The 23220-nt window shown below is 44.1% G+C and overlaps 1 protein-coding gene across 6 annotated transcripts in view; it reads left to right on the top strand.

The window, feature by feature from the left end:
- LOC139577113 (protein TANC2-like) overlaps positions 1 to 23220 on the top strand; it is a 137721-nt gene that overhangs the window by 22299 nt on the left and 92202 nt on the right. For 5 of the 6 annotated variants that reach the window (XR_011675213.1, XM_071403945.1, XM_071403984.1 and 2 more), the window contains exon 2: positions 17666 to 17766. The gene's annotated coding sequence lies outside the window, so the exon portion shown is untranslated. Of the gene's footprint in view, positions 1 to 13555; positions 13691 to 17665; positions 17767 to 23220 lie in introns of those variants that run through there. The other variant, XM_071403954.1, reaches the window with a different exon arrangement.

Genomic DNA, 23220 nt, shown 5'->3' with positions numbered 1-23220 from the left:
TAATTTTTATTATAGGTACACTTCAACTGTGAGAGACGGAATCTAAAAAATCCAGAAAATCACATTGTATGATTTTTAAGTAATTAATTTGCATTTTATTGCATGACATAAGTATTTGATACATCAGAAAAGCAGAACTTAATATTTGGTACAGAAACCTTTGTTTGCAATTACAGAGATCATACATTTCCTGTAGTTCTTGACCAGGTTTGCACACACTGCAGCAGGGATGTTGGCCCACTCCTCCATACAGACCTTCTCCAGATCCTTCAGGTTTCGGGGCTGTCGCTGGGCAATATGGACTTTCAACTCCCTCCAAAGATTTTCTATTGGGTTCATTGAGATGCTTCTTACGGAGCCACTCCTTAGTTGCCCTGGCTCTGTGTTTCGGGTCGTTGTCATGCTGGAAGACCCAGCCACGACCCATCTTCAATGCTCTTACTGAGGGAAGGAGGTTGTTGGCCAAGATCTCGCGATACATGGCCCCATCCATCCTCCCCTCAATACGGTGCAGTCGTCCTGTCCCCTTTGCAGAAAAGTATCCCCAAAGAATGATGTTTCCACCTCCATGCTTCACGGTTGGGATGGTGTTCTTGGGGTTGTACTCATCCTTCTTCTTCCTCCAAACACGGCGAGTGGAGTTTAGACCAAAAAGCTCTATTTTTGTCTCATCAGACCACATGACCTTCTCCCATTCCTCCTCTGGATCATCCAGGTGGTCATTGGCAAACTTCAGACGGGCCTGGACATGCGCTGGCTTGAGCAGGGGGACCTTGCGTGCGCTGCAGGATTTTAATCCATGACGGCATAGTGTGTTACTAATGGTTTTCTTTGAGACTGTGGTCCCAGCTCTCTTCAGGTCATTGACCAGGTCCTGCCGTGTAGTTCTGGGCTGATCCCTCACCTTCCTCATGATCATTGATGCCCCACGAGGTGAGATCTTGCATGGAGCCCCAGACCGAGGGTGATTGACCGTCATCTTGAACTTCTTCCATTTTCTAATAATTGCTCCAACAGTTGTTGCCTTCTCACCAAGCTGCTTGCCTATTGTCCTGTAGCCCATCCTAGCCTTGTGCAGGTCTACAATTTTTTCCCTGATGTCCTTACACAGCTCTCTGGTCTTGGCCATTGTGGAGAGGTTGGAGTCTGTTTGATTGAGTGTGTGGACAGGTGTCTTTTATACAGGTAACGAGTTCAAACAGGTGCAGTTAATACAGGTAATGAGTGGAGAACAGGAGGGCTTCTTAAAGAAAAACGAACAGGTCTGTGAGAGCCGGAATTCTTACTGGTTGGTAGGTGATCAAAAACTTATGTCATGCAATAAAATGAATTACTTAAAAATCATACAATGGGATTTTCTGGATTTTTGTTTTAGATTCCGTCTCTCACAGTTGAAGTGTACCTATGATAAAAAATTACAGACCTCTACATGCTTTGTAAGTAGGAAACACTGCCGATTTTGCAGGTTATCAAATACTTGTTCTCCCCACTGTATATCCAAAATGTCAATTTATTTGGCGCGTTTGATCCAGAAAAACACCGGTTCCAACTTGCACAACGTGACTACAAAATATCTCAAAAGTTACCTGTAAGCTTTGTCCAAACATTTCAAACTACTTTTGTAATACAACTTTAGGTATTTTTTAATGTAAATAATGGATAAAATTGAAGACGAGATGATCTGTGTTCAATACCGGAGGAAAACAATGTGTAGCATGCTTTCTGGTCACGCGCCTCTAACAAACAGTACACTTCACTGGAGCCTCATTCTGAACATGGCTACTTCTTCATTTCTCAAAGGAAAAACCTCAACCAATTTCTAAAGACTGTTGACATCCAGTGGAAGCGATAGGAACTGCAGGAAGGTCCCTTAGAAATCTGGATTCCCAATGAAAACCCATTGAAAAGAGTGACCTCAAAAACAAACAAAAAGTCTGAATGGTTTGTCCTCTGTGTTTTGCCTGCCAAATAAGTTCTGTTATAGTCACAGGTATGATTCAAACAGTTTTAGAAACTTCAGTGTGTTCTATCCAATACTAATAATACTATGCATATATTAGCATCTGAGACTGAGTAGGAGGCAGTTTACTCTGGGCACGCTTTTCATCCAAATGTGAAAATGCTATCCCCTATCCTAGAGAAGTTAACAGTTGGAAAAATGGTGGCGAAAGGCAAGCGACAGCAGCGAAGTCCTATATGGCAATACTTTGAGCAGTTAAATGAGAAGGAAATGTAAACTTTATGGTGGAATTGAGGTACAGTAATGGTAGTACAGGTGCAATGCTTAACCATCTGAAATGGATGCACATTTTTCATTTGACACATCCCTAACACACACACACACAGTCACGGCCACAGCTTCCCAACATGTGTGCTGCCATCTTGGCTCACAGTGCTACAACTCTCTATAGAGCCATGCATTGGATTGCTGCAATAATAACCAATCACTGTGTGTAAGGTCATCTATCTTGTACTGTCGTTCTCCCGGTATGTCCCTGCGTGCTTAGAATGGAAGCATGCACGGGTCTGAAATACAAAAGGATTCTATTGAAGAACCACATTATGTTCTTGAGATCAGGAGATCACACTCTGGAGGAGGTTGCTTATCCTGTTCCACAGAAGAGCCACTGAAATACTTACATTTGGAATGGTGGAGAATAGGGCTGGGAATTGCCATGGACCTTACAGTACGATATTATCTCATATACTTGAGTGCATGATATGTACTGCGATTCTCACAATTCTATATGTATTGCGATTTGGTACTGTGATTTTATTGTGATTCGATGTTCCAAACATTGTTCTCCTTGTCTGCTGCAGACGGACAAGGGCCGTGAAAAAATCATTTTTGCTCAATCATGGAAATAAAAGTGCTGTAAATAAATTGGCTCCCTATTGTAAAAAGAAGAGGGAGAACAAGCTATGAAGGAAAAATAATTGAGTTTTGGTGCTGGTACAGCCAACTAGCGCAAAAATAGTATTGTGATATTCTCAAAACGATACAAAATATCAAAAATAATATCCCGATATGTTACTGTATTGATTACCATCACTAGTGGCGTAACAGTCTAAGCCTATATGAAAATAATTACATCTATCATAGTTTACTGATACCAAAAACCATTACAATAGGCTGTTTTAATAACCTGGATGACTTCAACCTCGAGGAATGAAGAGAAATCAGAGAAATGCAATGACTCATTTCATTCACTCAAGTTTCAGTTTAGAAGGACATCACGGAATAGAGTGATATCATGACGCTCCAGTTTAGAGTAACTGAGAGCTTGTTCCTCATGGGGGAAAAAATGACATTTGAGATTATTCAGTAGAATACACTTTTTCCCCTCTAAGGGCTTTGCATGTCAGGAAATGAACACCTCCCAGTTGGAGGGATATCATTAATTTGTTTGGGCTTAGCTTGAGTGGCTTTAAGCCTAGTGGTTAGAGTTGGGCCAGTAACCGAAAGGTTGCTGGATTGAATCCCTGTGCTGACAAGGTAAAAATCTGTCTTTCTGCCCCTGAGCAAGGCAGTTATCCCACTTCCCTGGGCACCGAAGATGTGGATGTCGATTAAGGCAGCCCCCCGCACCTCTCTGATTCAGAGGGGTTGGGTTTATTGCAGAAGATACATTTCAGTTGAAGGCATTGAGTTGTACAACTGACTAGGTATCTCCCTTTCCCTTTATATGGCCAGTAGATTTCTTGGCAGCCTCCCCTTTCTTATGCAGCCAGTCTTCTCCCTGACCCAGTTGTCAGACACAGACCATCAGGTGTGAATCCCCATCCTCTCACACTTCCTGTGGCAACGTCTGACTACAGTACTGGCGTCTTCTGCCACCTTCCAACACTGACTTACTATCCCCTCAGGCTATTCAGAGCAAGACATGTCAAAATTCTCCAGGCTTCTATGACTTTCCTCATCCTTGACTGCTCACACTGAGACTTCAGTCTCGCCAGGCAGAGTGCTACTCCTCACAGTCCCAAGGGACTGACTGTGAAATTGCAATTTTCCGCTCTAGTGGCACGCCGATGTGTAATTGACTTAATGAGATGGATTTTGGAAGGGATGGTAAAGGATGTGGGATGGCTAATTTTAAAGGAGGTGCCAGTAGAGCTCCTCCAGCCCAGATAAGGCTCTTATCTCATCATACTCTGGTCCTTCTCTGGCACATCCTGACCCACAAAGTAGTCTCACATAATTTCTAGTGTCCTATTGTCTACTTGACATCTTTGGACTGTTGGTCTTGAGGATCACTCAAGGAATGACCCAAGTCCTCAGGATAGACCAGGGATATGTGTTGTTTGGATATGCCGTCAATGTCATGGGACGTTTCTGGTCTGAACACCTCACTGCAAATTTGAGACTGGATTTATAGAGATATCAGATGCATTTCTGACCTCAGAACATTTTTTTTGCTGTACACTGGAGAACTGGCAACAACTCAGAACCCCACAGATGAAGGTCCAGGTCTCTGCTTAGGCATCAGACTTATATGCACGAGGCAATTCACTGATTTTGAGGTATCTAAATAATGTCTTTATATTAGTTCAGAGCAAACAATGTGTTGTTCAGCAACTCCTGAAATGATTTGTTTATGATGACTGGTGCCATATGCTATCGGAGCTGGAGAGAATCATTGTTGCCCTGATGGGTACCTCCAAGCTCCCGGTTGGTACTTTCTGTGTTAACAGTAATTAAGTTTGCTACTTGCAGTCTGCTATTGCTGGGTGTGAGAGAAAGATGCTTACTAGTTGTTTTTTTTATGTAGTGTTTTTTTTGTGGGATTAAATTTGCAGGACTGAGCTGTGGTAACTCTTATACTGACAGCCTTTCTCTAGGGATTTGAAACTACATCTAGCTTTACAACCTCAGTGTAGTTAAACGTGGTAACACTAAATCAAATCAAATCAAATTTATTTATATAGCCCTTCGTACATCAGCTGATATCTCAAAGTGCTGTACAGAAACCCAGCCTAAAACCCCAAACAGCAAGCAATGCAGGTGTAGAAGCACGGTGGCTAGGAAAAACTCCCTAGAAAGGCCAAAACCTAGGAAGAAACCTAGAGAGGAACCAGGCTGAGAGGTGGTCAGTCCTCTTCTGGCTGTGCCGGGTGGAGATTATAACAGAACATGGCCAAGATATTCAAATGTTCATAAATGACCAGCATGGTCAAATAATAATAATCACAGTAGTTGTCGAGGGTGCAGCACGTCAGGAGTAAATGTCAGTTGGCTTTTCATAGCCGATCATTAAGAGTATCTCTACCACTCCTGCGGTCTCTAGAGTTGAAAACAGCAGGTCTGGGACAGGTAGCACGTCCGGTGAACAGGTCAGGGTTCCATAGCAGCAGGCAGAACAGTTGAAACTGGAGCAGCAGCACGGCCAGGTGGACTGGGGACAGCAAGGAGTCATCATGTCAGGTCGTCCTGAGGCATGGTCCTAGGGCTCAGGTCCTCCGAGAGAATTAGAGAGAGCATACTTAAATTCACACAGGACACCGGATAAGACAGGACAAGTTCTCCAGATATAACAAACTGACCCTAGCCCCCCGACACACAAACTAATGCAGCATAAATACTGGAGGCTGAGAAAGGAGGGGTCAGGAGACACTGTGGCCCCATCCGATGATACCCCCGGACAGGGCCAAACAGGAAGGATATAACCCCACCCACTTTGCCAAGGCACAGCCCCCACACCACTAGAGGGATATCTTCAACCACCAACTTACCATCCTGAGACAAGGCCGAGTATAGCCCACAAAGATCTCCGCCACGGCACAACCCAAGGGGGGGCGCCAACCCAGACAGGAAGAACACGTCAGTGACACACCCCTCCTAGGGACGGCATGAAAGAGCACCAGTAAGCCAGTGACTCAGCCCCTGTAATAGGGTTAGAGGCAGATAATCCCAGTGGAGAGAGGGGAACCGGCCAGGCAGAGACAGCAAGGGCGGTTCGTTGCTCCAGAGCCTTTCCGTTCACCTTCACACTCCTGGGCCAGACTACACTCAATCATAGGACCTACTGAAGAGATGAGTCTTCAGTAAAGACTTAAAGGTTGAGACCGAGTCTGCGTCTCTCACATGGGTAGGCAGACCATTCCATAAAAATGGAGATCTATAGGAGAAAGCCCTGCCTCCAGCTGTTTGCTTAGAAATTCTAGGGACAATTAGGAGGCCTGCGTCTTGTGACCGTAGCGTACGTGTAGGTATGTACGGCAGGACCAACTCGGAAAGATAGGTAGGAGCAAGCCCATGTAACGCTTTGTAGGTTAACAATAAAACCTTGAAATCAGCCCTTGCTTTAACAGGAAGCCAGTGTAGGGAGGCTAGCACTGGAGTAATATGATCAAATTGTTTGGTTCTAGTCAGGATTCTAGCAGCCGTATTTAGCACTAACTGAATTTTATTTAGTGCTTTATCCGGGTAGCCGGAAAGTAGAGCATTGCAGTAGTCTAACCTAGAAGTAACAAAAGCATGGATACATTTTTCTGCATCATTTTTGAACAGAAAGTTTCTGATTTTTGCAATGTTACGTAGATGGAAAAAAGCTGTCCTTGAAACAGTCTTGATATGTTCGTCAAAAGAGAGATCAGGGTCCAGAGTAACGCCGAGGTCCTTCACAGTTTTATCTGAGATGACTTTACAACCATCAAGATTAATTGTCAGATTTAACAGAAGATCTCTTTGTTTCTTGGGACCTAGAACAAGCATCTCTGTTTTGTCCGAGTTTAAAAGTAGAACGTTTTCAGCCATCCACTTCCTTATGTCTGAAACACAGGCTTCTAGCGAGGGCAATTTTGGGGCTTCACCATGTTTCATTGAAATGTACAGCTGTGTGTCATCTGCATAGCAGTGAAAGTTAACATTATGTTTTCGAATGACATCCCCAAGAGGTAAAATATATAGTGAAAACAATAGTGGTCCTAAAACGGAACCTTGAGGAACACCGAAATGTACAGTTGATTTGTCAGAGGACAAACCATTCACAGAGACAAACTGATATCTTTCCGACAGATAAGATCTAAACCAGGCCAGAACTTGTCCGTGTAGACCAATTTGGGTTTCCAATCTCTCCAAAAGAATGTGGTGATCGATGGTCTAGTAGCACGAGGACAGATGCAGAGCCTCGATCTGACGCCATTAAAAGGTCATTTACCACCTTCACAAGTGCAGTCTCAGTGCTATGATGGGGTCTAAAACCAGACTGAAGCATTTCGTATATATATTGTTTGTCTTCAGGAAGGCAGTGAGTTGCTGCGCAACAGCTTTTTCAATTTTTTGGGGGAGGAATGGAAGATTCGATATAGGCCGATAGTTTTTTATATTTTCTGTGTCAAGGTTTGGCTTTTTCAAGAGAGGCTTTATTACTGCAACTTTTAATGAGTTTGGTACACATCCGGTGGATGGAGAACCGTTTATTATGTTCAACATAGGAGGGCCGAGCACATGAAGCAGCTCTTTAAGTAGTTTAGTTGGAATAGGGTCCAGTATGCAGCTTGAAGGTTTAGAGGCCATGATGATTTTCATCATTGTGTCAAGAGATATAGTACTAAAACACTTAAGTGTCTCTCTTGATCCTAGGTCCTGGCAGAGTTGTGCAGACTCAGGACAGCTGAGCTTTGGAGGAATACGCAGATTTAAAGAGGAGTCCGTAATTTGCTTTCTAATGATCATGATCTTTTACATTTACATTTAAGTCATTTAGCAGACGCTCTTATCCAGAGCGACTTACAAATTGGAAAGTTCATACATATTCATCCTGGTCCCCCCGTGGGGAATGAACCCACAACCCTGGCGTTGCAAGCGCCATGCTCTACCAACTGAGCCACTTCTTTTCCTCAAAGAAGTTCATGAATTTATTACTGCTGAAGTGAAAGCCATCCTCACTTGGGGAATGCTGCTTTTTAGTTAGCTTTGCGACAGTATCAAAAATAAATTTAGGATTGTTCTTATTTTCCTCAATTAAGTTGGAAAAATAGGATGATCAAGCAGCAGTGAGGGCTCTTCGATACTGCACGGTACTGTCTTTCCAAGCTAGTCGGAAGACTTCCAGTTTGGTGTGGCGCCATTTCCGTTCCAATTTTCTGGAAGCTTGCTTCAGAGCTCGGGTATTTTCTGTGTACCAGGGAGCTAGTTTCTTATGACAAATGTTTTTAGGGGTGCAACTGCATCTAGGGTATTGCGCAAGGTTAAATTGAGTTCCTCAGTTAGGTGGTTAACTGATTTTTGTCCTCTGACGTCCTTGGGTAGGCAGAAGGAGTCTGGAAAGGCATCAAGGAATCTTTGTGTTGTCTGAGAATTTATAGCACGACTTTTGATGCTCCTTGGTTGGGGTCTGAGCAGATTATTTGTTGCGATTGCAAACGTAATAAAATGGTGGTCCGATAGTCCAGGATTATTAGGAAAAACATTAAGATCTACAACATTTATTCCATGGGACAAAACTAGGTCCAGAGTATGACTGTGGCAGTGAGTAGGTCCAGAGACATGTTGGACAAACCCCACTGAGTCGATGATGGCTCCGAAAGCCTTTTGGAGTGGGTCTGTGGACTTTTCCATGTGAATATTAAAATCACCAAAAATTTGAATATTATCTGCTCTAACTACAAGGTCCGGTAGGAATTCAGGGAACTCAGTGAGGAACGCTGTATATGGCCCAGGAGGCCTGTAAACAGTAGCTATAAAAAGGGATTGAGTAGGCTGCATAGATTTCATGACTAGAAGCTCAAAAGACGAAAGCGTCATTTTTTTTGTTGGTAAATTGAAATTTGCTATCGTAAATGTTAGCAACACCTCCGACTTTGCGGGATGCACGGGGGATATGGTCACTAGTGTAACCAGGAGGTGAGGCCTCATTTAGCACAGTAAATTCATCAGGCTTAAGCCATGTTTTAGTCAGGCCAATCACATCAAGATTATGATCAGTGATTAGTTCATTGACTATAACTGCCTTTGAAGTGAGGGATCTAACATTAAGTAGCCCTATTTTGAGATGTGAGGTATCATGATCTCTTTCAATAATGGCAGGAATGGAGGAGGTCTTTATCCTAGTGAGATTGCTAAGGCGAACACCGCCATGTTTAGTTTTGCCCAACCTAGGTCGAGGCACAGACACAGTCTCAATGGGGATAGCTGAGCTGACTACACTGACTATGCTAGTGGCAGACTCCACTAAGCTGGCAGGCTGGCTAACAGCCTGCTGCCTGGCCTGCACCCTATTTCATTGTGGAGCTAGAGGAGTTAGAGCCCTGTCTATGTTGGTAGATAAGATGAGAGCACCCCTCCAGCTAGGATGGAGTCCGTCACTCCTCAGCAGGCCAGGCTTGGTCCTGTTTGTGGGTGAGTCCCAGAAAGGGCCAATTATCTACAAATTCTATCTTTTGGGAGGGGCAGAAAACAGTTTTCAACCAGCGATTGAGTTGAGACTCTGCTGTAGAGCTCATCACTCCCCCTAACTGGGAGGGGGCCAGAGACAATTACTCGATGCCGACACAGCTTCAGCGTGTAAATCAGCTAGAAAGATATGTTGCGCTTGGTGACCTCTGACTGTTTCGTCCTAACATCGTTGGTGCCGACGTGGATAACAATATCTCTATACTCTCTACACTCGCCAGTTTTAGCCTTAGCCAGCACCATCTTCAGATTAGCCTTAACGTCGGTAGCCCTGCCCCCTGGTAAACAGTGTATGATCGCTGGATGATTAGTTTTAAGTCTAATACTGCGGGCAATGGAGTCGCCAATGACTAGGGTTTTCAATTTGTCAGAGCTAATGGTGGGAAGCTTCGGCGTCTCAGACCCCGTAACGGGAGGAGTAGAGACGAGAAGGCTCGGCCTCAGACTCCGACTCGCTGCTTAATGGGGAAAACCGGTTGAAAGTTTCTGTCGGCTGAATGAGCAACACCGGTTGAGCATTCCTACAGCATTTCCCTCCAGAAGCCATGAGAAAGTTGTCCGGCTGCGGGGACTGTGCGAGGGGATTTATACTACTAGCTGTACTTACTGGTGGCACAGACGCTGTTTCATCCTTTCCTACACTGAAATTACCCGTGCCTAACGATTGCGTCTGAAGCTGGGCTTGCAGCACAGCTATCCTCGCCGTAAGGCGATCGTTCTCCTGTATATTATGAGTACAGCGACTGCAATTAGAAGGCACCATGTTAATGTTACTACTTAGCTTTGGCTGTTGGAGGTCCTGATGAACCGTGTCCAGATAAAGCGTCCGGAGTGAAAAAGTTGAATGGGGGGAAGAATTTTTTTTTTGCATAACTTTACGCAAAATTAAGTAGTTATTATTGGACTCTGAGAGGAGCTCTTCCTTAATTACGTCTTTATGAAACCAAAGCACAGATGGATATAATGCACAGATCACGCTGTGATCACGCAGAGACAAGGATCCAGGAGAAGGGAGGCATGGCTAAAATGTGGGTCTAAGCCCAGGAACAAGAACCCCCTGCTGGGAAAGACTGATATTAAATGTGCTCGGTACATACAGACAAGGAAATCTGGTGGAGCGACCGCAGGAAGGTCGGTCCTGACTGACACATCTGACACACCCTTGGCTATGTGTTGGGTCCTGGCAGAATGCTAAGAGGATGGAGGACTGGGTGTCTGCCTGTCACCTCTCCTTCCCTTTTTTTCTGCTTGTCCTCGTGCATCAGCCCTGACAGGGTCTTTTTACTGACCTGTCACTGACCACAGAAAGAACCGGGCTTGCTTCTCGCCAAGCCCTTCCCTCGCCACAGACCCCTTGCCCCTCTGCCTGTTGTGTTAACCCTGCTAAGCCCCCCTGGCAGGGGCACAGCAGGCCAACAGGAAATAGGAGCAGATCAGGCTGCTTTTAAGGGAATGAGAGATGAAGTTGGATGGCTGAGAGGGGTGTCAGGGGGAACATAAGGGGTAGGAGTGGGGGGACCAATGTTATTTCATACTAAGGGATGACAAATGCAGTCTGCCAAGGGGGCAGTGGGTACTGAATAGCAGCGGTGCTCTGAGGAGGAAGAGAATCTGCTTCATTGAGTTTCATTCTGTGTGGAATGAGTCTTCTCTTATTTGTTTTCTTGTCTGGCTGTCACCTCCGGTCTGATAGCCAAGAAGGCAAGCAATAAATTAAACCCTTTTGAAAAGAAAATCATGCAGTCAGAACATGAAAAATAGAATGAGGAACCAGAATATTCTGATGGCTCATCTCGCCAGAGATATTAAAGCTTAGTGTCTCTCTGTCCACCACAGATATTTAGTTTTGTTTTTAAGTTGCACAGAAATTATACTTGGCTGAAGTGACTGCAAACACTGGCCTATGTGGCTATTGTGACAGCAAGGACGGGGTTTTGTACTCCCCTCAATTCTTCATCCCCATATATATTTATCCATGTCGTGCTTGTCCTCTGACCTTCTGTTGCCCAGTGCCCTTGACGCAAACAAAGAGTGGCCTAAATATATATACTATGGGTAGCAAGTAGGGGGGCAGGCATTGGGTCAAGTACCCTGTTAAGGAGATACAGGACCATTTAGTGATTTATTGATAAGTCTAAAATCTATAAATTTCAAAATGGTCAACCAGGACACATCGAGGGCCATTTAAAATCTGAAGTGCACTTCCTGGAGAAAGGATGCAAGTTTTTGGTGTACACTACAGAGCATACTATCCTCTCATCACAAACATGAATGGTACACAGGATGTATCTGTTGAATGCATCCTATGACCCATGCGTTGTGGGTTATTCAGTAGTGTTTAGGATGAATATCCTAAAGATGCAGGCTATCCGACTCCCACTCCACATCATCTTGTAATCAAGATTTTGATCAGCTCGAAGACAGATGGTTTGCCTGAGAGCCCCCTCCCCCCTTCCCTTCCTCCGATCCTGAGCTTTAGTGTGCGTGTCTAGACCAGAGTTATCCAGACTTACGGAATGACACCCACCTTCCCTCCATCTCCACCTCCCTCTCTCACCCCCCCCCCCCCCCCCCAACTTCACTGAGCCTTGGAGTCACCAGGGAGTTGGGGTCATCCATCTAACACTCGAGCTGTGCTAAAATTAGTGGAGCACTTGGGAAACTTAAGCTGGCAAAGTGCCAAGTCATTGTGCTCTGCTGAAACTGTGATATCTATTGTATCTACAAGGTGTTGGGTTTTTCAGCACCTTCAAAATGTTTTTAACACAAATATATCTAATCCTGGTAACATCTCATTACTGAGCTGTTTTTTGTATCAAAACACAAATGGACCGATAAGGTTTTTGCAGCGTAAAAGATCATCCCGGCTTCATTTCACAAAAAAGACATCCAAATGTAGGCTAACCATTGCTCAGCTTCTGGAGTGCCACATAATGCTACATCTGGGGACCAGGCCAGATACTGGAAACAATTGACTCTTTGCCTCTAACGTCTCTATTCTTCAGTAAATGTCCCCAGTAAGAATGAGGATCTGAATGAGAATCTATTCACTGTTGGCTGTGTGGTTTGGTTTGCCGTACCTCATTATCCTTCTGTCTGCATACCATTATACAACTCACTTCAGCCAGCTCTACTCTGAGGAAGCAACAATCGAGGCTTTCATACCGTAAGTGCAATATACACACTGCCACCCAAACGTCTGGAGCTTAGAAGTTATTTTCATCACTCTGTGTAGGAGTATGGTGCCCACGCAGAAAGAGGTTTGGATGTGGCAGCCCTAGAACAGCCTCTAGTCTCCTTTACCTCAGGACTGCTGATGACAACTCAAGAACTGGATAGCCTTCCATAGCCATGTCCCATCTCGTGATGTTAATTAGCTAGTAGGCCTACATTTGGTATGTAGCACGAGTTGAAGCTGCTTTTGTAAGAGCTATTTGATTCCGTTGTGAAGAGACTGTGACTAGAGTTGCCACGCTTCACTGACTTGGAGGTCTTTGGTGCCCTGTGGTCGAGAGGGGCTCTGTTAAACACAGGACAAACAAACACCTCAGAGCTTCTCCAGTGTGGAAATCCCAGTGCTGTGCTCAGCGACTCCAAACCCTCACCCCCTTCTTTCCAATCCTGTCGTAATGGCAGCGTGACCCTGCGGTTGTGCTCCCTGCTCAAATCCCAAATCCCAGGGTGCTCAGTCTCACAACATGTTTTGGATTCCTGATGCTGTCGTGTGTGTGTGAATTGTACAGTATGTGTGGATTGAGTATCTGTCTATGGGTGGGTGGAGATTTTTTTTCTCCTTTTGACTTTGTCCATTGTGCTGTGTGTGGCTTGTCTCATTCTCTGTGGTTTCTTTGAGCATAGCGTTTGTGTGTGTGTGTGTGTCCAGGTGTGTGCGTGTCTGCCCCTTCATCTGGGTCTTTCATCTTCATGTGCAGCCTGTTTTATAACTTCCCCTCGTTTTTTTGTATTTATCTCCACTTCACTCATCCTTGCTCTCACCACCCGAATCTCCCTCTCTCTCTTTCCTATAAACTCTTCACATAATGTCTGTATTGTTCAGAGCGCCCAGCGACTCGTAGCCAGGATTTGCATATGTGACAGATCCCATATTCTCTCCTCCACGCCCGGGGCCAACACCCGCCAGAAGATGTAGGAGTCAAGGGCTGCCCTCTCAAACAAAGTGAATGATCTCTCTATCGCCTCTCAATCCTTCCCCAGCAATTCAGTTGCCCTCTCATTCAACTGATTAGGGACCCACGGATCGCAACCCACCAACACATCGGCCATTTTGTGGCTTGAGTAAGAATCAGTATGCATTGTCAGAGTGAGTATTGGTTGAAGCATTCACTGTAATATGGCTAACTCTGGCCTTGCTATTGTCTAGTGGTGGGTGGATGATGGTGTAGGCTACTTGAAGTTTTGCTGCCAACCTGTTGTACGTTGTCCAGATTTCAACTCGATACAACTCAATTGTCCAAGCACCTTCCTTTCCTTTGTCTGCGCTGATGTGTGGAGGTGAAAGATAATTTCCAGTAGCTTTTAGGCTAAATTCTTTAATCTTTTCTGCTTTTTAAATTCAGTCAGAGAGCTACTTTAGACTATGGAGATGCATCCTCTTACTTTCATTCTCTGGTTTGGATGACTGAACTTGTGGGTGAGTGGAGGGGCTCTAAGCTTACTCCCTCAGCCAAAGACAAATAACCTAACTGGAAAATCACCCCATTCCCCTAGTGGATTCAGGGTATTGAATAATATCCCACTGTGTTCGCCTGTGCATGTGTGTTGGTGCGTCTCCTTATATGTAACTTATTTCTTGGGGGAAATATCTCTTCACTTTGACTAGTATTGGATCACTCTGCACTGTCAACAGCTATAAAGCATAAATAACAAAGGCATGCCTCTCTTGCTCTGTCCTCACTTTTCTCTCTCTCCCTTCTGCTCTCTGCCTTTCCTGGCCAGTTTAATAGCCAAGAGTACTGCTAAACATTGTTTGAATTCGACTAGTACCTGAATGCGAAAATACCACATCAATTCCACATGAGATGTCAGCCAGTACAGTTTGTGCAAGCCTCTTGAGTCTGAGCATTGTGTTAGTCTTCCACATGTAGTTATATTTCACTCGACCATACATGTGTAACGCAGCCTTTCTTTTGTTATCATAAAAGCCAGTGCTGCAAGAGATTGGGACCTTTGATGCCTTGGGGGAAATCATGACATCATAGAGGATGTGCAGCTTTCTTGCAGTTGAGCAGGTTCGGGTGTCACTTACTTGAAATCCCTTGACTCGCTCCAGTCTACCGGGCTGCTTCTCAGCTGTCATCTCTGGTGTTTTGGCTATAGCTCAGTCGTATCTGTATCACACACCGCAATAACGTGTTGCATGCACAAAGGAGCCTAGCGTTGCCCGTGAGTTCACTTTTAGAAACCTGAGGTAAGGCCCCTTATGAATGTCTCCTCTTGTGCGGAACATTTGGAAACTTTCCATGCACTGTAACACCGTACCCAAACCGGCCCCGAGCCATCGAGCGCAAGTTGATTTTGTCCCCCCACACCAAACGCGATCAAGACACGCAGGTTAAAATATCAAACAAACTCTGAACCAATTATATTAATTTGGGGAAGAGTCGAAAAGCGTTAAACATTTATGCCAATTTAGCTAGCTAGCTTGCAGTTGCTAGCTAATTTGTCTTATTTACCTAGCTTGCTGTTGCTAGCTAATTTGTCCTGGGATGTAAACGTTGAGTTATTTTACCTGAAATGCACAAGGTCCTCTACTCCGACAATTAATCCACACATAAAACGGTCAACCGACTCGTTTCTAGTCATCTCTCCTCCTCCCAGTCCTTTTCTTCTTTGGACTTACAGTTGAAGTCGGAAGTTTATATACACCTTAGCCAAATACATTTAAACTCAGTTTTTCACAATTCCTGACATTTAATCCTAGTAAGAATTCCCTGTCTTAGGTCAGTTAGGATCACCACTTTATTTTAAGAATGTGAAATGTCAGAATAATAGTAGAGAGAATGATTGATTTATTTCAGCTTTTATTTCTTTCATCACATTCCCAGTGGGTCTGAAGTTTACATACACTCAATTAGTATTTGCTAGCATTGCCTTAAACAATTAAACCTGGGTCAAACATTCCGGGTAGCCTTCCACAAGCTTCCCACAATAAGTTGTGTGAATTTTGGCCCATTCCTCCTGACAGAGCTGGTGTAACTGAGTCAGGTTTGTAGGCCTCCTTGCTCGCACACACTTTTTCAGTTCTGACCACACATTTTCTATAGGATTGAGGTCAGGGCTTTGTGATGGCCACTCCAATACCTTGACTTTGTTGTCCTTAAGCCATTTTGCCACAACTTTGGAAGTATGCTTGGGGTCACTGTCCATTTGGAAGACCCATTTGCGACCTAGCTTTAACTTCCTGACTGATGTCTTGATGTTGCTTCAATATTTCCACATAATTTTCCATCCTCATGATGCCATCTATTTTGTGAAGTGCACCAGTCCCTCCTGCAGCAAAGCACCCCCACAACATGATGCTGCCACCCCCGTGCTTCACGGTTGGGATGGTGTTCTTCGGCTTGCAAGCCTCCCCCTTTTTACTCCAAATATAACGATGGTCATTATGGCCTAACAGTTCTATTTTTGTTTCATCAGACCAGAGGACATTTCCCCAAAAAGTATGATCTTTTGTCTCCATGTGCAGTTGCAAACCGCAGTCTGGCTTTTTTAGGATGGTTTTGGAGCAGTGGCTTCTTCCTTGCTGAGCGGCCTTTCAGGTTTGTACCTGTTTCCTCCAGCATCTTCACAAGATCCTTTGCTGCTGTTCTGGGATTGATTTGCACTGTTCACACAAGTACGTTCATCTCTAGGAGACAGAACGAGTCTCCTTCCTGAGTGGTATGACGGCTGCGTGGTCCCATGGTCTTTATACTTGCGTACTATTGTTTGTACAGATGAACGTACCTTCAGGCGTTTGGAAATTGCTCCCAAGGATGAACCAGACTGGTTTCTTTTGATTTTCCCATGATGTCAAGCAAAGAGACACCGAGTTTGAAGGTATGCCTTGAAATACATCCACAGGTACACCTCCATTTGACTCAAATGATGTCAATTAGCCTATCAGAAGCTTCTAAAGCCATGACAATTTTCTGTAATTTTCCAAGCTGATTAAAGGCACAGTCAACTTAGTGTATGTAAACTTCTGACCCACTGCAATTGTGACACAGTGAATTATAAGTTAAATAATCTGTCTGCAAACAATTGTTGGAAAAATTACTTGTGTCATGCACAAAGTAAATGTTCTAACCGACTTGCCAAAACTATAGTTTGTTAAAAAGAAATTTGTGGAGTGGTTGAAAAAACGAGTTAATGACTCCAACCTAAGTGTATGTAATCTTCCCGACTTCAACTCTATATGACAATTGGCAATTAACTTTCAAAAAAGGTGTATTACCACCACCGACCTCCATTCGTCTTTCAGTCACCCACATGGGTATAACCAATGAGGAGATGGCACGTGGGTATATGGTTCAATAAACCAATGAGGAGATGGGAGAGGCAGGACTTGCAGCGCGATCAGGGTCACAAATAGAACTGACTTCGACTTTAGCCCTTGGCAACGCAGACGCTTGTTGGTGCGTGCAAGCAATGTGGGTGCAATAATTTAATAACATGCAGGTCTAAATTAATTTTGCAACGCGAGCGGTGTAGTCAGCATGTAAGGGGTCAAGGTGCGCCTTCGAGGAAAAAAAAGACACGAACACCAAAATGGAGGGAGGAGAAAGAGTAAAAGAACGAAGGATGTCCAGGAACGGGGCCAGAATGTTGAAAAATGATTCTGACAGATCTGAGTTTTTATTTTCTTTACGATGTTTTTCATGGCTCGGCCTTGGCAGAATCTCTCCCTCTCTCTTCTCCCAGGGGAGGAGTCAATCAATCAAATGTATTATGAAGCCCTTTTTTACATCAGCAGATGTCTCAAAGTGCTATACAGAAACCCGGCCTAAAACACCAAACAGCAAGAAATGCAGGAGTCTGTGGTGTGTGTCCACATGCTGACTTCACCATGTGTTACTGTGCCCCATATTCATATGAAGCTAATGTCTTAATTAAAAATCCTAAACTCCTATGTTGTCTGCCATGCAGTCTGAGAATATAAACTTTAATCGGAAATGAGACTTGTGTTTTTCAGTTAGCGGGTTATGCAAAGGTTGGCTGTAATGCTGACAGTTGACACTGAATCACTGACTGATGTTTTCTCTTTTGCAGATACACCAGAGTGCATCAGTTGGGAGATGGGAGAAGGGCTTAGGCTTGAGCCTGTCGCTGCCCCACCCGTCTCACTGTGAGGCCTTTGTCTCCCACTCATGGTAAGTCCCCACAGCCTACATCCCAGAAACTATTTTTTTAATGTAATGTGCGTGTCATGTGCTATTGTTTAGATGTTATACGACAGAAAAAGTCTTGGGACAGTCGCTACAAACAATGGCAGTTTTGTCTGAGCACAGGGACAGTGTTCATGACTGTGAGAAACTGAATATCTGGTTGAAGTTGGTCCATTGTGAGTAGCCTAACTGTCCATCAAACTGTCAACTCTACAAAACCACGTTTGACATTTTTGATAGGGAAGCAACAGCAGGGTATGGCCCCATTTTATATGGTCTGGATGAAACTGTTCAACTTCTATAAATGTACATCCTCTCTCAGGTCCAAACTTCTCTTTCTCTACACTGTTCCAACTACGACCAAGAAATGGTAGAAGTTCCCCAGATAGAACTGTTGGCAGTGGTAAGGTAGGCAATGGTAATAGTTCCCCAGATAGAACTGTTGGCAGAGGTAAGGTAGGCAATGGTAATAGTTCCCCAGATAGAACTGTTGGCAATGGTAATAGTTCCCCAGATAGAACTGTTGGCAATGGTAATAGTTCCCCAGATAGAACTGTTGGCAGAGGTAAGGTAGGCAATGGTAATAGTTCCCCAGATAGAACTGTTGGCAGAGGTACGGTAGGCAATGGTAATAGTTCCCCAGATAGAACTGTTGGCAGAGGTACGGTAGGCAATGGTAATAGTTCCCCAGATAGAACTGTTGGCAGAGGTAAGGTAGGCAATGGTAATAGTTCCCCAGATAGAACTGTTGGCAGAGGTACGGTAGGCAATGGTAATAGTTCCCCAGATAAAACTGTTGGCAGAGGTACGGTAGGCAATGGTAATTCCACATGTGTTGCAGTTTTATATTCCTCGTGAAAAAGAATGCACTATTTTTTGCATTTAAGCCTAAATACACTTTACCTTAAATTCATAAAAAGTTACATTCTCTACAGAAACTTCAATGTCTATTGGAAAATTGGAGCAGTCAAAGATGATGGGTCAGTTGTATATCCAGCCATACACTTAGCCCATCTCTCACAAATGTACACATGCTATGTCATTTACATGTACCTGGTATTTCAAAACAGCAGCAAGGCAGGTACTTAACAAAGCTCTCCTTTCAATGTTCCTATAGCCACAAGCTAGAATTCATTATCAAACGATATCAAACGACTCCAATAACACACAAAACTGCATGGAGCAACAACCAGAAAGACGAAAGAATTGCCACACATCCCTTACTCATTTAATGCAATAAAGCGACAAGTGAGACCCAAACAAAGCCAGCCCTGTGTTGAGCTCAGTAGCCCTCTCCCTAGCCTCTCTTTAGAGAACACTGTCTTGTTTTCTTCTCACAGAGCTGAGGCGAGCGTCACCATGTCCACTCAAGGCTCATCTAATTATCCAGTGGCCGCCCAGCCGTGAAATTGGTGTTTTGCTGTGAAATGGAGCCAGTGTGGCTGGAGGAGACCTTGGCGTTTTGAGAGACCGTCGCAAGGTCCCTTTTCTTTAGAACGGACAAGGGCCGGGCGAGGAGGAGGATACAACGAATGGCGTATCCAGCCCGGCCAATTCAAGGCGGCCATAATGAGCATAACAACAGCGATGGCAGGCGCACCACAGTGGATTGGCAGAGGATTATTACCTTTGATCTGTTATGAAGAGGGAGGAGCTAGGTGAAGGGCAATTAGCTGAGAGGCAGCCGACTGACTTCTTTCTTTTGTAGCTGTTGTCAAGGGGAGTAAGAGATACGGTGCTGTTTGCATAAGACGTGATGGCTGAATGGGGTAGTGTGAAAGAAACCGACAGGGACTGGATTTTCATGATGGTGGTGCATATGTAGATGGAAATCCATAAAACAAAGACTGTTTTGAATGGTTTCTGGTGTATTTCTATCTTAAATGAATATGTATTAATGTAACAATTCTGATTTCTAGAGGCACTTCTGTAGTAGGCCTATGTTTTATATAATCATACCGGCTAATGGAGAGAATAATTGGAAAAGTCTTTCACTGTGTATTTTCAGTGACTCGTTTTATTGACATGTCAAATGAACAGACAGGCTGGTGCCTAGCTAATTGTTTGACCATTTCTTGGGGATTCCATGAGATTAGAACGTAAACCTCGCATGATTTGCATGTGGTTTGATCTGTTTGTTACTCACGAGGACATGATGGGGCATGGAGGGATGAAAACATTACCAATGTTTTATGTGAAGGTTTAGATGCGAGTGTCGGAATTGAAATTTTCTTTCGGCCTTTCTCAGTTTAGAGGCACGCCGTTAACAGTAGCAATTTTTTTTCCAAAATTCCATTTGGAAATTCAAATGTTGAGTTGATTGAAAATTCTGAGGAAAGTGGGTAAATGACGAGAAACGAAGCTACAAGTTGAAATTTTAAGCGACGGGTATAAATTTGACATCGGCGCGTTCGGAATCCATTGAGGCTCGATAAAATATAAAAAGTTTTTGCCTGCGACCAAAAATGAAAAAGTTAAATTTGGGGGTTTACACCGGCTAAGGTGTAAATTTTCCATACAAAACTTATGGGCTCATATGAAAGAGGAGGTCAAATAAATGACAACTGGGGTCAAAGGTTAAAAGATAGAACTGTTGGCAGTGGTAAGGTAGGCAATGGTAATAGTTCCCCAGATAGAACTGTTGGCAGAGGTAAGGTAGGCAATGGTAATAGTTCCCCAGATAGAACTGTTGGCAATGGTAATAGTTCCCCAGATAGAACTGTTGGCAGAGGTAAGGTAGGCAATGGTAATAGTTCCCCAGATAGAACTGTTGGCAGAGGTACGGTAGGCAATGGTAATAGTTCCCCAGATAGAACTGTTGGCAGAGGTACGGTAGGCAATGGTAATAGTTCCCCAGATAGAACTGTTGGCAGAGGTAAGGTAGGCAATGGTAATAGTTCCCCAGATAGAACTGTTGGCAGAGGTACGGTAGGCAATGGTAATAGTTCCCCAGATAAAACTGTTGGCAGAGGTACGGTAGGCAATGGTAATTCCACATGTGTTGCAGTTTTATATTCCTCGTGAAAAAGAATGCACTATTTTTTGCATTTAAGCCTAAATACACTTTACCTTAAATTCATAAAAAGTTACATTCTCTACAGAAACTTCAATGTCTATTGGAAAATTGGAGCAGTCAAAGATGATGGGTCAGTTGTATATCCAGCCATACACTTAGCCCATCTCTCACAAATGTACACATGCTATGTCATTTACATGTACCTGGTATTTCAAAACAGCAGCAAGGCAGGTACTTAACAAAGCTCTCCTTTCAATGTTCCTATAGCCACAAGCTAGAATTCATTATCAAACGATATCAAACGACTCCAATAACACACAAAACTGCAGGAGGTCAAATAAATGACAACTGGGGTCAAAGGTTAAAATTTGGCGTAGTTCGTGTGAGGCTGTTGAGACTGACCTAATGCCTTTTAAAGGGGTTAATAATGACTTCTCACAACCTTTAGAATCAGGTAAGCGTGATAGATCCCTAGGGTCCACTTCCATGGATAAAATCGCTCCGCAAGATTTCGTAACCCATGCTCAAGTGGTCCAACTCAGCGCCACTGCTGCATACCTTTCCTTGATGACATAGCTACTGCGTTACTCATACGAATAACCTAGTAAATGCTTTCAAGCTTTTGCTAATGATGTGTTTATGAAAAGTATCAGAAGGACTATTCATCTGCTCAGCATTTAGCATTAGCCTTTAAAACATTATGGCGCATTAAAATTGTTAAAATCGCCCGCCGAGAACCACTGTGACGTCTCATTTTTGAGCACCGCTGTGATTAAGGTGTTAGCTCGCCACCTGTGATCAAGTGACAAAGCTATTGTGTGTTATTTTAAGCTCAGGCATCTGTTTCTCAAATGTCTGCTGTTTTTAATTGTCTTGAAGCAAGTCAGCCTGCTTTTATGCACATGAATTAATTTAGACTTAACTGTTCTACCCTTCGCTGTTGTCATGAGCAGTTCAATTTCAAATGCTGTCAAACCAAATAATCTTCACCTATGACCTGCATATCTTGTAGGTTAAGTGAATTGTTTTCTCCCCTGTATGATTTGCAAAACAAGCCGTCCTTGACGCATACTGTATTTCCCCCAGCATGATTGTGCTGTCATGTACATTCACTACAACTAACAATTTATTTAGCTCCGATAGCCAATTAGACTGTCTGCATGAGGCCCGGTCTGTTTACTCAGACCCACTCAGGCGTTGGAGTGCTTATTAGTTATCGGTCTTCTTGGGGGTCTGGGTGGACAGCAAAGCATTTTGGATTGACAGAGCGCCTCAGCCCTCGTTTTCCAACCGTTTACATTGTGTCATTGGATGCTCATGTCATTGGAAGCTCACACTGCCACTCAAGATTAGACAATCCTTCCAGGTCCAGGATTGGTGAGATGTCACTCATCGGGCCGGCAGCAACATGAGCAATTATCATGTTCTTTTAGTTGCAAATCGGAGCAGGCCAAGCCGCTGTTAAACTGCCTGCCTCTCGCTTCATACAGCAGGAACATTACAACTCTGGCTCCTCAGGGATAGGAGCTCATGGTGGACATTTTGTCTGACAATTCGTGCCATAATGGCCGTTGACATAGTCACAGCCCTCCCTCTCTTTCTCACACATCTTTCTCGGTATTCGCTAACACCTCCTTCCATCTCTCACGCTACTTCTCATGCTGTAACTCGCTAGTTCTCGGTTCCTGTTCTCTCATTCCCTTTTTATCTTTTAATATCCTCCCTTTCTCTCTTATTCTCTTCACCCAATCACTGAACATAACAGCACAGACACAAGTGAGGAGAGATGATGGAGAGGAAGTGCGGAGAGGGAGAACGAACATACGATTGGCGTAATTACAGAGCACCCTGTTTTTCATGGTCAGGAGGACTGAGTGTCTGAGTACAGCAATAACAGTAAACCGGCTTTGTATACAGAGAGCCGCGGCATGAAGCAGATTTGTTTTCGAGGCGGTTGGATACACAGTGGAAGCAGGAGTGGGCGGTCGCTCGGCGGGGGTCTCACCTGATGCAGACTGCAGCAGATCTGTCTGGCGTTATTTCACGTCGTTTACGTGACTGCTTAGTTGATGGGTAAGACATATGTACTGTCAGGAGGTTTATCCACTCAGGTGTGTAGTAGTACACTCCCACGAAATATACACACCATAGACAAAGCCCCCCCACACCGGCACATTTCCAAATGGATGCCGTTTCCCCCTCCTGTTTGATCGCTTGAGTGATGAAGCCAATGTAATCCCACTACCACTCTTTTCAAACCCCCTCATCACCCTCCACACCCACAGCCCTTATGCATCTATAGGCCACTCAACACCCCCTAGGGGAGGTATAGTAATCCCCTGAATTCCCTCATCTCATTGTACATCTTTCCCTTGAGTTCAGTGCTCACAAAGAATGTACTTTATCTACTTCAGTTGTCCAAG

Source organism: Salvelinus alpinus, chromosome 1, assembly GCF_045679555.1.
Source record: "Salvelinus alpinus chromosome 1, SLU_Salpinus.1, whole genome shotgun sequence".
NCBI classification, from domain to species: Eukaryota; Metazoa; Chordata; class Actinopteri; order Salmoniformes; family Salmonidae; genus Salvelinus; species Salvelinus alpinus.
The sequence above is the reverse complement of the archived record's forward strand: the minus strand, read 5'-3'. Positions and strand labels throughout refer to the sequence as shown.